Source organism: Poecilia reticulata, chromosome 9 (assembly GCF_904066995.2).
Source record: "Poecilia reticulata chromosome 9, P_reticulata-male-v2, whole genome shotgun sequence".
Classification (NCBI taxonomy): domain Eukaryota; kingdom Metazoa; phylum Chordata; class Actinopteri; order Cyprinodontiformes; family Poeciliidae; genus Poecilia; species Poecilia reticulata.
The window spans coordinates 32,607,818-32,620,848 of NC_088838.1; the positions used below are offsets into that span (position 1 = coordinate 32,607,818).

The 13,031-nt window shown below is 41.3% G+C and overlaps 1 protein-coding gene across 6 annotated transcripts in view; it reads right to left on the reverse strand.

Annotated features, from left to right (window-relative positions):
* adamts3 (ADAM metallopeptidase with thrombospondin type 1 motif, 3) overlaps nt 1-13,031 on the reverse strand; it is a 200,617-nt gene that overhangs the window by 90,961 nt on the left and 96,625 nt on the right. The gene's annotated exons all lie outside the window — the stretch shown is intronic.

Consider the following 13,031-nt stretch of genomic DNA (forward strand, 5'->3'; position numbering starts at 1 on the left):
GAGCTTCACACTTTTAAAACCATCTGACCTGCTGACAGAAGGTCAGCGAGTCGCTGCTGCATCAGGTCAGAGAGAGAATGAAGCACAGAGAGCTGAGTAAAAGAACCTGAAAATAATTCGCAGCTAAACTGGAAGGCGGTGGAGCGAGGTCAGACTCGGTGTGACGTCTTTTCGCTGCTGCTGAAAGACATCGCATCGCTGCTGGCTGACTTTGGTGAAAAATCAGCCAGCAGCGTTTCAGGCTGGGCTTGAGAGAGAAACGGCAGCCTGGAAAATGTTTGACAAAAGTTCAACACAATAAATGAGCAAAAAAAGTCAATCTCCAGTTTGTTTTTCTGTTTTAAAAAAAAGGACAAAACTAAAAGTTTTACTCCTAATTTTATTAAACGTCGGCGGTTCTGCGGTCAGCCTGACTTCTGTGTATTTTACTCATGTTAAAAACACTCAGCACTGAACAGACGTGTTTCAGTTTCTTCAGAGGAAAACACACCTGGTGTTTGAGATAAAGGAGAGAGAGAGAGAGAGAGAGAGAGAGAGAGACAGAGAGAGAGACAGAGAGAGAGAGAGAGAGAGAGAGAGAGAGAGACAGAGAGAGAGACAGAGAGAGAGAGAGAGACAGAGAGAGAGAGAGAGACAGAGAGAGAGAGAGAGACAGAGAGAGAGAGAGAGAGACAGAGAGAGAGAGAGAGAGAGAGAGAGAGAGAGAGAGAGAGACAGAGAGAGAGACAGAGAGAGAGAGAGAGACAGAGAGAGAGAGAGAGACAGAGAGAGAGAGAGAGAGACAGAGAGAGAGAGAGAGACAGAGACAGAGAGAGAGAGAGAGAGACAGAGAGAGAGACAGAGAGAGAGACAGACAGACAGAGAGAGAGAGAGAGAGAGAGAGAGAGAGAGAGACAGAGAGAGAGAGAGAGAGAGAGAGAGAGAGAGAGAGAGAGTCTCTGAACAGCAGGGTGCCTAGGAAACGGCAGCAGAGTTCATCCATCCATGGTGAAAAAACTCCAGCGTTGTGAAGAGGATGCAGAGGCCTGTGGTGTCCAAACTGCTGCTGGGAATCATGTGATGACATTTTGCACCAATTTGGATACAAATAAAACAATAAAGCAATTAGAAAATTAAACAAAACTCCAGTAAATGTCAGATAACTGCTGCAATGCAGATGTTTCAGGACCTGCATTGTGATTCAGTTCACCTTTTGCTTTCAGCATTTCAGCTAACAGTATTTAGAGAAGACCTGCCGAGCTCAACGCCTGACCTCTGAACTAAGTCACACTTCATATCCCATAATGCACAGCAGCAGCGACAGACCCATGGCTCCAGATGAAGCCTGATGGAGATGCAGCAGGAAAAGCTGCGACATGTTCATGTTGTAATGACAAAGCAAATCCCTCCTGCTGATCCCAGAAGCGTTTTCCCTGAGGTAACGCCTCGTTCCTGCGCTCAGAGATCAACACCACGCACTGAGGCATTCTGGGTACTTCAGGAACTTCCACTGCAGTCAGAACGTGTCGCATTTATCCGATTTCTACGTCAGGCATGAGTCATAATTCATCTCCACACGAAGCAGCGATGGTAAATCTGGACGTATGGATGAAAATGCTCATGCTGTGTCAGCACCACGTCACGTCCCACCACTCGGCTCTGACTCCACATCCAGGCAGATTCCTCTGCTGGCGTTTGAGTCGGCGCTCCGCCACAGGCTGTTGCTATTAGTTAGTTTCCATCCATCAGCTCCCTTCGTCTACAGGAAGTCTGTCTGTCTAACTGGAAGCAAAACTTTTTCACAATATGAACTGAAACGTCATTTCAGTCTGTTCAGTTTGCTTTGTTTTGCCGCTGCATTCTCCATTTCATTTCTTTTGTTTTTATAACTTTTAACTTGCCTCACCTTGAACGGAGCTAAAAAAACAAAAACCTACATGACGAATCAGTCGTCAGGTAATTAGAAAAGGTAGTTTATGCGATTTTAGTCCTTGTTTTTCCAATTGGATGCTTTATGTGTAAATGATTCTTTATACAGAGAAACTTTCACTGTTTCTTTTACTTTTTTCTCAGGGCTTTTAAAGTTCTTTTTGTCAAGAGGACCTTCATGTGAATCTTTAACATTTCTGACTCTGGATAAAGTATTTTATTTTTTTGAGGCCCTCACAGAGTTTTAGTTTAATTATTGGACTGAATTATTTATGGTCCATCCTCCGTACCAAACAGCAGAAAACCTCCATTCACTCCAGCGCAGTGATTTTTCTCTTCCAGTCGTGTTTTGTTTTGGTATTTTGTCTCCTTATGGTCCTTTTCAGTCTTTGATAGGACTAGAAAACACAACTTCGTCTTGCTTCACACCAGCCTGAAGTGCTTTGAATGTCTTTCTGCTTTTAACTCTCCATCCCAACATGCAGACGCTTCTGCTTTTATGCTCCTTCTCAGACTCAACGAGACTCTTGACAGCTTTATTGCAGAGAAACTTCATGCTGTCATCTTCCCATTCTGATGCTTTCAGACAGCGCCCGGCTTTTAGTCTTTTTAAGGTTTCAACAATCCCTATTTGAAGGTTTCACTTCATGAGCATGGTTCTCTGTTTTTTCTTTGCACAATTTCTTTGACAATTAATATTGTGTTTTTTTTAGCCATGTGCTGCTAAAGATCATTTCAAACCCAGAAGGATTATTTTCAAATGCAAAACATATACAGAGAGAATCTGTGTACAGCCCAAAACTACTGGACCACAATGAGAGCTAAAACGCTAAAGCCTTAAAAAATACAGCTTTAAAAGCCAAGAAAGCCTTGCAAAGACACATTTGCATTCACAAACAAACTGTGTGAGATGTTTTATTCAATATCAGATATTTAAAACACAATTTGCATCATTGTTTGAGGTAGTTCAGGTCACTGAGTGTCCCTGCGATCCGCAGCCTTTTGTTCTCAGTGCCAGATCTAATTTCACTTTAATCTGACATTTATAAGTAGTCGCAGTGTGAGAATCAATTTTCTCTTTTTCTTGAAATCCTGTCTCCACTTCACAGAACAACCCGACTGATTTGTTAGTTCATTTCTATGAATATTTCTGGTTTCGCTTGAATCGTTTCAATTTCTTTCGTCTGACTTGCAGGTTGTGGCGTCTGGGGGGGAAAAATGGTCTCACTTGAAAATAAAACGTTATTTTGAAAGAACAAGTCACTGTTTTCTAAGTTTTACTGTCTGGAATTAAAGTGTCCCATTGTCAAAGGGATGCGGCATTTCAGAAACAGCCGCCTCCAAATCATCGGAATAGTGTTTGTAAATAATAATAATAACAATAATAATAATAATAATAATAATAATAATAAAAGATTAGCTTGACGAAATAATATGAATTTTAGTTTCATGGGAAGCAACAACCAAAATCTGAAGAAAAATCTCCCCAGCGGTTAAAAGACAAACCGAAAGAAACAGACAGACCATGAAGATGACAGCAGGTGAAATTTGTGAGCTTAAAGTTTATTGGTTAAAAAAAAATGTGTTTTTGATGCCAACATGTTGCTTTGCTAAAATTACTTAATTCACTTTCTCCAAAGTTGATTTGAAAATTAAGACTCTTTTCTCCAGTGTTTATGTGAAATGAACATCTTTTCTTTCAAACATCACATGTGTAACGTTATCGTTAAAATGTGTTTTAGGGTTAACCATTTACAAAAAAATTTTAAAAATAATAACTGTAGATGGATTAATAGAGCTGGAGTGATAAATATAATGCAACTAAACATTCACTGGTTAAAACAGAAGTGGGACTTTCAACTACTTCCATTCACTTTTTCTGAGTTTTTACACAATCAATGTATTATTTGCTGCACTGGAAACACAGCTGTTTGGGGAAATGTGCAATTCAGATAACTAGTACATCAATGTAGCTAGTTATCTGAATTGGGGCATAAATGAAATATCTACCTGAATACATATTCTGCATATAAATATTTAGGTTTCTTAGTTCACCCTATGTGGTTATTTCACCATCATGATGAACTACAGCTAGACTCGGATACAGAGCGCTTTTAAAAACCTGGTTATGGAGCCGGGTTGATAGGTCTTGTAGCTAGTTCTTAACCTGGGTTCGACCGAACCCCAGGGGTTCGGTGAGTCGGTCTCAGGGGTTCGGCGGAGCCTCTGCCGCGGAGGTAAAGACACGCTTGTGTAAAGTCGTGATGACGCCTCGCTTTGCCATCACTTGCTGCAGAGGATCACGTTACATTGCTGAGCCAATCAGAGGATCACGTTACATTGCTGAGCCAATCAGAGGATCACGTTAATTGCTAGCCAATCAGAGGATCGCGTTACATTGCTGAGCCAATCAGAGGATCGCGTTTACCATTGCTGAGCCAATCGAGGATCCTTACATGCGAGCATCAAGGATCGCGTTACATTGCTGAGCCAATCAGAGGATCGCGTTCAGAGGAATGCACCAATCAGAGGACGCGTTACATTGCTGAGCCAATCATCAGATCACTTTACATTGCTGAGCCAATCAGAGATCACGTTACTTCTTAGCCAATCAGAGATCACGTTACATTGCTGAGCCCAAAACAGAGGATCACGTTACATTGCTTAGCCAATCAGAGGATCACTACGTTATGCTGAGCCAATCAGAGGATCACGTTACATTGCTTAGCCAATCAGAGCTGCAGAGGAGCCCTGATTGAAGGAGCTCCACTCTCAACATGGATTTGAACTTGTGTCTTTATTTACTTCAGCAAAACTCACAGTTTTTACCAAATTCTATAATCTAAATCTGCTCCTTAGTCACATCTTTTCAGGGTTGGTACTGCCACTAGTGGTGTGGGGTGGTAACACAGCTAATATAATTACATTACTAAATCAAAATACCGCAAATTATTTTGTGTGTCGGCAGGGAATGGGGGGATAAGAAGGGTTCGGTGAATGCGCATATGCAACTGGGGGGTTCGGTACCTCAAAAAAGGTTAAGAACCACTGATTTAGATGAACAGTAGATGTTCTACACCAGGCTGTTAAATAATCAGGAGTGTAATATAACTCTGGCAACTTTCATAACTACATTGTAAATCATCTTCCTTCATTCACAACTGCATATAAATATCAAAAGCTACAAGCCCAAACAGAACTAAAAGGAAAATATGTGGAAAAAGAAAAGAAATGTAATTTATCTACAAGGTGAAAAAGTTTAATATTTTAATTAAAATGTCACGTTATCCAACATTCAGCTTCCAGCATCATGCTAGGGGGGGTTGCACTTGATTGCTCTCATTTTTCTGCTACAGTTTTAAGCAGAAAAACTAAAATAAAATAAAAAACAATAATAAAACAACCACTTGATACTTTATAAAAGCACAAAATGTTCTTCCTTTCCATGTTTCCCATTAAATTCTTGTTGTCTGTTCACCATCAGCGGGCGTAAATTTGATAAACTGGTCTGTTTATGTCAGCCTGTGTGAATGATTCAATTTCAAAACATGTCACACACAGAAACAGAGGAGCTTAATGATATTTTGCTTCCAGCGAGGCTCTAAACTTGTCAAAGTCTAACCGCGGCTCATGGGAAGACGACAAAGTCCTGACAGTTTGATGCTTTGTGTCCAGACAGCCCTGAACTAATTCTGTTACAGTCTACAGGAAGCCATAAAACCAATCACATCTTAATGTCCTTGAAGGAATCTAAAGCTGCCCCATGTGAGGATTGTGATTTGATTGATATCAGCCACGAGGAAGGAGCTGCTGGTCTGTTTCTCCCAATTGATTTTAGCTTTAATTGATGTAGTACAGAAGGTGGAGAGAATGTAGGCTAAAAAAAATAAAAAATAAAAATCTGTTCCAGCCTGCAGAACAAATCTTACATTGTTCTGAAGAGGCGGAAAATGAAAGTAAGCAGCCTGGCAGTTAGAGAGAGATAAAGTCTGGGTGGCTCAGATACGACGCACTGCGACCGACTCACAACCCTTAAAATCTGTCTTTTCATTCACTAAATTATAAAAAAGTAATTTAACCTTGATTTTACTAAAAAAATTTTTTTAATTCCTTAAAAACGTTTCAGTCATGTTTTTAGGCTCTTCGCTCACCGAAAACAAACCAGGAGTGTTTCCTTAACTCTTTCATGGATGTTTGAGAAATCCTGTAATCTCCATGGCAACCATTCAGCTGTGCAAAAAGCACCTGGATTAGGCGCGGAGCTATGGGGGAGCTGGGGGGGGCTGCTGCCCCCGGGCCCCCATCCGGGCCCGGGTCTGGAGGTGCCAGGGAGGGGGGAATCGTTTCAACTCACTTTAATGTCTGATTATAGACGGAGAAAGAGCGCCCTCACCTGTTCAGAAACGTGTATGTAATGTTAAAGTTACTGTTCCTCAATGGAATATATAGCAGTCAGTCCCAGTGACTCTTTCACTCACGGTTTAGCCAATGTTGCACCCTGGGTAAAAATAAAACGAGAAACGAGGCCCAAACCGCGGCCCGCCTCCCCCGCTCAACAGTTTCCAGCAGCGCACATGATGCACGTGAGGGGCCCGGTCATTGGCCCCGCCCCCCGGCCCGACGCTGATATGCAGCTCCTCCCCCACTCAGCTCCTTCAGACTAGCCAGCAACAATTAGCAAACACCTCTGAGCTCCTTGTAGGAGCTGCTGCTCAGTGAAACTCTGGTAAGAACAGTAAAGGGTTAACGGAGGCAGAAGAACAGACTCTGCCGAAAACCTGAAATGTTTGGCTTACAGAAAATCGTCAGAAAGAAACAAAAAGGAAAAACAGCTGAAGCCTGGATATGAGGCTGCAGAAGTCACTCATGTCTCATTTCTCTTCTGCTTAGTGGGGAGCAGATCCATCACTCGCTGCAAAACAAAAGACACGGTTCTTCTGAATCTGTGGCGGGAGCAGTGAAGGCAGAGGGCCTAATAAATCCTCATTCAAACAGGATGCTGTCATTTACAGAGATGAAAGAGAGGGATAAAAGCTTGTGCTGTTATGAAAGGCGTATTATTCGTACAGTAACGCCTGCATGTCCTGATTTTAGACATGAAAGATAAAAAAAAGTGAAGAGTCAGTGAAGTAGTTCAAAGTGTTTTTTGTAAGTGGATCAAGCTAAAACTCTCACCTCTCAGCACGAAGGCGTCTCACACTGAGCTTTCAACATTTCTCTAAAATCCTGCAAAGTGTGAAGAAGAAAGGATCGACAGATCTCAAAGAGCTTAGACTACCCAGAACCAAACAGCAGAGATCAGGCAGCACTTCAGCAAAGTGGACCCCCAGAGGCGCCGATACGAGAATATAAAGCCGACGAGCAGCTAGAGGACCAGGAGACCAGCATCTCTGGATGAACTAGAGAAGCCTGGACGAAGAACCATCGGACTAATCATGCTGTGTGCCCAAACAAAGATGGTGGAACGGAGTTGATCTGGAGTCCAACAGTCAAAATGGCAACCGGACGTTGAGCTGGGAGGACAGAAAGTTTTTCTCTTCAGCCGTGGATTTGTAGCCGTCTCTCTTCACCCTGCAGGTCTGTCTTCATCTGGTTTTTTCTGCTTGCCAACATATCTCAGATTTAAACATGGAAATTCATCACGCCACCATGAGGCACAAGCTCAAACTCCACTGGAAACCAGAACACGTCCAAAATAACAATAATAAAACATGAACTTCAGAAAGCATGGGCTGAAGCCTCATTCTTAGATTTCTGCAACATATGAGATAATTTATGATAATCTGAGCAAAATTACTCAATTACATGTGTCACATCATTATTTTTCACTTTGTATTAATGAACAGGGTTATTTTATTTGAAAGGTTATATAAACATTAAATCAAATGTAAGAATAAGCCATTGTTCCCCAGATGAATTCCTCTGTATTTGGATCTGGCTCAGACTTTGCAGAGTTTGCAGAAATTCAGATTTTTTTCCCTTTGCTTTTTTCCAATGCACAAGTTAACCTGCAGTTTAAAAATAACTGAGGAGATGTGATAATCTGTCAGTTTTCAGTCATAGCTGCGTAACTCCTGGCTAATCCAGCGTTATGACAGCATGGATGCTTCTGTTTTCTGTGTTTCTGTCACAAAAAGCTAAATTTGTCAGGATGCTGACTGTATATAACAGACTGTCTACAGAAAAAAACCTTCCTGTGTCCATATTGGATGCTGGCGCTCAGTGCTGAGGCCTTTTGCTCAGTGTCTCTTTGTGATTGTACAATTATTTGCTTGAATGACCTCAAGCTGCTGTCACTCTTCTCTTCTCCGAACAAAACTTTCTTTAAATCTCCACTGTACTTCAATGTAAACATGTTTTTGTTCGTCCTGTTTTCTGGAAATGATTTCCTAGCTGATATATTTTTTGTTACTGCACAAATGATTAAACAGGTGTCCATTTCTGAAGACAACAGCATTATGTCAAACTGATTTAGCATGAAATTTATATTTGACCCCATTATTTCTGCAGTGCAGGAAACACAAAGGTCGATGAAAAAAGCAATCTGCTGTAAAACATTGTGCAACTTGTGTGTTTTCACAAATCTGAATTTTACAAACCAATTAAATCTAAAACTTTTGTCTTGAAATGCCACAGAGGGCCGAGTCACTTCTGACCGATTCACTGTGAAGCCAGACGTTTTACATGTAGGTGTGGAAAAATGGTTCACGAATGAGGGAAGAAGGGAGCAGGAGATCGACAGGCGGATTGGGGCAGCGTCTGCCGTGAAGCGGGCGCTGTACCGGTCCGTCGTGGTGAAGAGAGAGCTGAGCCAAAAAAGCGAAGCTCTCGATTTACCAGTCGATCTACGTTCCCACCCTCATCTATGGTCATGAGCTTTGGGTCATGACCGAAAGAACGAGATCACGGATACAAGCGGCCAAAATGGGTTTCCTCCGCAGGGTGGCTGGGCTCTCCCTTAGAGAGAGAAACTCGGTCATCCGGGAGGGACTCAGAGTAGAGCCGCTGCTCCTCCACGTCGAGAGGAGCCAGTTGAGGCTTGGGCATCTGGTCAGGATGGACGCCTCCCTGGTGAGGAGTTCATGTCCCACCAGGAGGAGGGGAGACCCAGGACATGCTGGAGGGACTATGTCTCTCGGCTGGCCTGGGAACGCCTTGGGGTTCCTGGAGGAGCTGGAAGAAGTGGCTGGGGAGGGAAGTCTGGGCCTCCATTCTGAAGCTGCTGCCCCCACGACCCGACCCCGGATAAGCGGAAGAAAATGGATGGATGGATGGATGGATGGATGGATGGATGGATGGATGGATGGATGGATGGATGGATGGATGGATGGATGGACAGATGGTTTGATGAATGGATGGATGGATGGTTTGATGGATGGATGGTTTGATGGATGATGGACAGATGGATGGATGGATGGATGGATGGATGGACAGATGGTTTGATGGATGGATGGATGGATGGATGGATGGATGGATGGATGGATGGATGGATGGATGGATGGATGGATGGATGGATGGATGGATGGATGGATGGTTTGATGGATGATGGACAGATGGTTTGATGAATGGATGGATGGATGGATGGATGGATGGATGGATGGATGGATGGATGGATGGATGGATGGATGGGATGGATGGATGGATGGATGGATGGATGGATGGTTTGATGGGTGGATGGATGGATGGATGGATGGATGGATGGATGGATGGATGGATGGATGGATGGTTTGATGAATGGATGGATGGATGGATGGATGGTTTGATGGGTGGATGGATGGATGGATGGATGGATGGATGGTGTGGAAAATGTGAAATTATTTTTACTCTGTACATGCATCTCAAAAGCTTAGGCTGAAAACAAACTTTAAAAATTGAGGGCTTTGTAGCAAACATTCCTCCAGCTCACATGAAACAGTGGATTTGATTCCAACCTCCGTCTGAATACGTTGTCTTAGCTTCCAAAGTCAGAACCGAGTTCATTTGAACGTAATTTCATCCCGACGTCGTCTTCATCTGCATTGATTGGTTAGACTGCAGTGTTTACCTGCTTTGCGGTGAAAATTAGATATGGATTTGTTGTAAAGTAATGTCTGTGTGTTTGTTCTGTTTCTTTGCAGAAGCGACGCTGAGGAACAGACATCATTATTATTATTAGGATGATTGGAAGATGAGCTTCTGATGACTAAAACATGCTTTGAATTGTCAGAATAATTGCATCAAGTTTTGTTTGTTGCAATCAATAAATTTGAAAATAAAGTGAAAACATGATGAAACGAAACGAAACTGCATTTTATCATCTTATAACTTTACTTTCTCTCTGAAAAAAACTGTTTCCACCGTTTGGACATTTTGGGTTAGAAATCAAGTTTGAACAAAACTTTTTTTTTTTTGTTTTAAATAGACCTTCAAGTATTTAAGAATCCAAATAAAACAATTTGTTTTACTAATGTCTTGCTTTTAAGAGCATCTGGCTTAGATAAGAAGGTTGTGGAAGTAAACAAAGTGAGGAGGAGTAAGAGGAGGAGGAGAAGAAGAAGAAGAAAAAGAAAAAGAAAAAGAAGAAGTCCAAGAAGAAGTTCAAGAAGAAGAATTTGTTCTTCCTTATGCAGAGCGGATGAAAAACATCAAGAGCTGCAGCAAGTGAAACAAAGTGAGACTCTTCATGACACGTTCCAACAAATGCATACAAAAAGAAGGCAACTAAACAGAACACATGATCATTTTTGGTTTGTTATATACACTGGAAATAGTCAAAGAATATGTAAAAAGACGACACACTTGAAAAGGCCTGTCATGAAACATGTTGCTGGACAATAATCTGTCATTTAGAAAGATGTTCTGCTCAGGTTCTGACCAGCATTATTATCCTGACAACCCTCATAACAGGAGTCTCCATATTAGTGAGCCATGGAGAGGTGGTGCGTGCCTCATGTTTTTCCACATAACCAGTCCGTGTTTTATTAGCAGGGTGTTTCTGCAGGAGTGCAGCTGTTAAAGCAATAACTTCTCACACTGTCTCACCAGACCACTCAGACAAATGGAGCACAGCAGCATCTGCTCCGTCCTTAAAGCAGGGGTGTCAAACTCCAGTCCTCGAGGGCCGGTGTCCTGCAACTTTTAGCTGTGCCTCTGCTGCACCACACCTGAATAGAATAATTAGGTCATTAGCAAAACTCTGGAGAACGTATCTACACAAAGAGGACGTAATTAAGTCATTTCATGCCAGTGTTTTGTAGCTGTGGCACATCTAAACACTGCAGGACAGCGGAGGACTGGAGTTTGACACCCGGCCTTAAAGCTACGTGGAAGATTAGAGTTCAGCCACTTCATTATAAATATTCCTGTAAATAAACTTGTTTGAATCTAGAAAACTGTTCTTTAAAGAAAGAGTTTATTGTCTCTGAACAACACTCACCACAAGGTGGCGCATACGAATCACGTTGATAGCCATAAAGCAGTAAAGAATACGTTTTGTGTTGCCTTCAGGTGACTGACGACTGCTCAGGTATTATGGAGAAACTCTGACTTGTCTTCCAATCATTTAAATATTCTACTGCTGCACGATTCCCCCGCAGCAACAAATCCTCACAGTGACACCCAAAGTGTCTCAGTTTGTGACACGTCTTCTTTTAAACAGCTTTTTTTTATTATTTTAACAGAAAGGATGAAATAGTTGCTCACATCCAGCAGCATCAGATTCATTACCCTGATAAATCGGTTTATATCAGCACTCGCTTCGCTCTGAAGGTTTGATTTTCAGATGTTGTCATTTTCAGTGTGCGTCTGTTTCTGACAGCAATGGAAGAAAAGAGGAAATTATTCTGTTTTTCAAAGTAAAAAACAAGTCCGGCAACTAACACAATAATTTTATAAAGTTTTTTAACATTTTTCTCACTTAGAGTAAAACCATTTTAGATTCACGACTCCTGGAACGAAATAATTCAACAGTTTATTACTTATAATTCTGAGGATTAGAAAGAATTTAGTGTCTCAATTTGATTACATGAGATCAATTCATATATTAAACAAAAATATTTCTGCAAAATATGTACATGTATTTCAATGCAGTTGGTGCTAACGACACTGCCACATTGAACTGTTGCTATGTGATGGATCAATTATTTGTATTAATCAGCTGGTTGGGTATACCTAACAAAGTGGGTGTAATTTTCAGCATAATTTTCTCACCGTTTTAAAATAATCTCTGCTTCTTATATTTTCCCAGCGGGATCTTGTGTTGTGTTTGATTCATTTCAGTATAAATTCATAGTGAAAACAAATAAGACTCTCAATTAATTAAAAACTAAATCAAAACGATTAGAAAATTCCCGCCTGGAAAGGAGAGAAAACAGTGAAATGTGAGAAAACAGTGAAATGTGCCACAAACCCCAATCAAGCTGCATTTTAATGTGGCTTTGTTCTTCCTGCGGTTTCGGCTCTTTATGAAACTCCAGTTGTTTTCACATAATTTATGAATAAACGAAGTTTCTCAGTGTTATGCTCCAAGATCAGATTTAATTTGATTTATCTCCAGGTAAAGTCCGTCTGCACTAAGGTCTGCTGCTCATCCGGTAGATCCAAACACTAGAAGTTGTACTCTGGTGCTTCCAGGAGCATCCTTCAATTAGACCCAAGGTGTGGTTACCATGGTAACTGAGGAAAATAGTAGCTTTATATGCAACGTGGCGCGCACTCAGAGCTCATAGAGCAATTACACTTTCCTACCTGTACACACTAATGCACATAATACAAACTTAGTGTGTGTGTGTGTGTGTGTGTGTGTGTGTGTGTGTGTGTGTGTGTGTGTGTGTGTGTGTGTGTGTGTGTGAGGAGGTTGGGGAACCGTCAACCTAGCCAACTACTATTCCCCTTTGGGTTAAAACTGCCTCCGTTTTCGGTTGTTTTGAGGTTTATGTAGTATTTTCAAAATATGCTCCTTATAAAAATATGAAATGTAAACATTTAAAGCTTTAAGAATGAAGCTTAAGTTTTATTTTTCAAAATAAAACTTCAACAGTATTAGACGGAAGCATCTCTATAGCAACTGTTATCCAAATGGAAATTAGGAAATTATTTGGATGATTATTTGTCAATTATTTTATTTTTAATTAATTTAATCAACT